This window comes from Chaetodon auriga, chromosome 22, assembly GCF_051107435.1.
Source record: "Chaetodon auriga isolate fChaAug3 chromosome 22, fChaAug3.hap1, whole genome shotgun sequence".
Lineage (NCBI taxonomy): Eukaryota > Metazoa > Chordata > Actinopteri > Chaetodontiformes > Chaetodontidae > Chaetodon > Chaetodon auriga.
The window spans coordinates 5,867,280-5,869,707 of record NC_135095.1 but is presented as its reverse complement, the minus strand read 5'-3'; positions in this window follow the sequence as shown (position 1 = coordinate 5,869,707).

Below are 2,428 nucleotides of genomic sequence, written 5' to 3'. Positions count from 1 at the left end.
TTTTTTTGATCATGCGTCTGAGCTTGCTTGTGAACACATGGCTAATTTATAGGGTAGATTTTGATTGCCTTTATTTTAATTACAGAGTCTGAACAAAAGTTTACACAACTAGTAGTAGTGTCATGATAGAAATAAGTCTCTCTCAGTGGCCTCAACTTAGACCCTCAGTTCTTCCCTTGAGTCATGTGGCATGAAAACAGCTGATTTTGCCCTTTTTAGTAACTGATGGTTTTCAAAAGTGTTCAAATAAAATCTGCTTTTTTACTGTGTGTTGTTTCATATTATCAAGTGTGGATCAGTGGACTAACCATGTGATCCATGTGACACGTGCACTTGTAGACCTTGAGATACAAACAAAAAAGATGACCCCCCTTCATCAAAACATGGCTCCACAGCACCACCAGGGGTCAAAATCTCCACAAAAACATTTTGGGAGTTTGCCTTTGGAGGGGTGTTTTTTTGCCCTCGGTCAATCTTTTCAGGCAGTGTTTCTGTCAAACTGTGTACAAATCTGCCTTTATGGTTGCGGCTTGGCGGGCTCAAAACACATAATGGTACTAAACTTTCCATAAACATAATCTAAATCCAACCACAATGATTTGATTGGCAGGGCTTTTGCATCCGGGCAGCCTGACGGGAGGCTGTGTCTGCCAGTCACTTAACCCTCCACAGTTTAATAATATCAGTCCATCCACCACCCACCTGTGCAATTATCAGTCAGGTCAGGTCTTGCCTGTGTGTACTGGCCAATGAGAAAATGTTCATAGCTTTACCAGATGTGCTGTTGAGATTGACAAGAGATGGGGGAGAGAGACCAGATGTGTAGCTAACAGAGCGCTGCCACATCTGTTTTGCTGTCTTGGGAATCAGCTCAGACACAGAAATAGAAGTGTTTGTCCAAAAAGAAATGTAAGCTAAGAATGCAAAAGCTTTCATTAAGCTTAGACAGCGAGAACTACTGAAGTTAGAGAAAGTTCATGGTCATGGATAAATAAACCAGCATTTTCTGTTTGTTTAAGACGGGATGGGAACCGAGGTCCTCAGTGTCAAAGTCTGACACTTTGTAGGATTTTGTAAGACTAGTCAGTCGTGAGATAATCTGATCCCTGTCAGATGCAGATTTCTGTAGTGTTTGTTTCTAAAGCCCCCGAGAGCTCGGGGCTCAGACATCGCAACCAGAGGATGTTTCACCACCTGGAAGTTCTCTAGACATGGACAAGCTTGAGCCGTAACAGATTTATAGGTCCTTCAAGCAAGACATTGAACCTGTAAGTGGTATAGAGCGAAAAAGAAGCTTGCTAAGTCTTACTCCACTCAAAAAAATGTACAGTAAATACTATGAACTAGTCAAATGTTAGGCTATGTGAAGTGATTCTACACAAATGTATTAACATCTAAAATACAAATGTATTGAAATAATAACAGTGAGTGAGTGAATACATTATTTTTCATTTATTCATTCTTCAAGCTTTCAGCCAAACCAGAAGCTGGTGTGGCTGAAGATTCATTCAGCAAACAAGGACCTTCTGACTGAGAGGCATCACACGGTGCTTACATGTAGCTCATTTTCTTAATTTAGCCCACCAGATATCAATTTAGATGAAAGAATTAGTTAAAAAAAATGAAGTAAGACACATGAAGGATCTCCGAAGAAAATGAAGAAGCTCTGACATTCGGTATGGTGAGTGATTTTTAGAACTTGCAAATGATAGTTGGTCACATACGTTATCAAAGCTGCATTCAACTGACCAACCAGTTTACACAGAAACGGGAACATTAAGTCAATCAACTTAAACTTTTCTTCCTCCTTTCTAAGAAGGTTTCTGTGACTTTTACTATCTGTACTTCGCAGCAACTTAACTTTTGCTATTTGCTCCCATATCTTTAAGTTTAGTGCACATGCATCTCTGTTAATCAGTGGGTCGAAACCAATTCATGTCTATATACTTATAGAACAAAAATAATTCCATAACTTTATTTTTTTAATTTCTTAAAAGAATATAGCCCTATTTGACTTGAAACGGTCAGTCTTGGGGAACCTGCCAAATGTCAGCCAGCACTACAGAAAGACGTATGGTTGCATTAGTCACGCACACGCATACGCACGCACACGCACACGCACACACGCACGTTCCTAATTCGGTGTCCTAATTCATGTCAGCAGGCTTGCTCCGCTGACAGACAGTGGCAGCATGCATGCAGGTCTTTGCGGCAACATGCGCCAAGAGCCATCTGTCCTGTAACAGAAAGAGCGGCGTAGATTATGGTGTGGAGAGAGAGAGACAGACAGACAGACAGGCAGAGAGAGAGAGAGAGAGAGACAGAGAGAGAGAGAGAGAGAGAGAGAGAGAGAGAGAGAGAGAGAGAGAGACGCAGAGAGCTTTACGCACATCCTGATCCTCTCCACGCAGAACCAGTGTGGCGCACA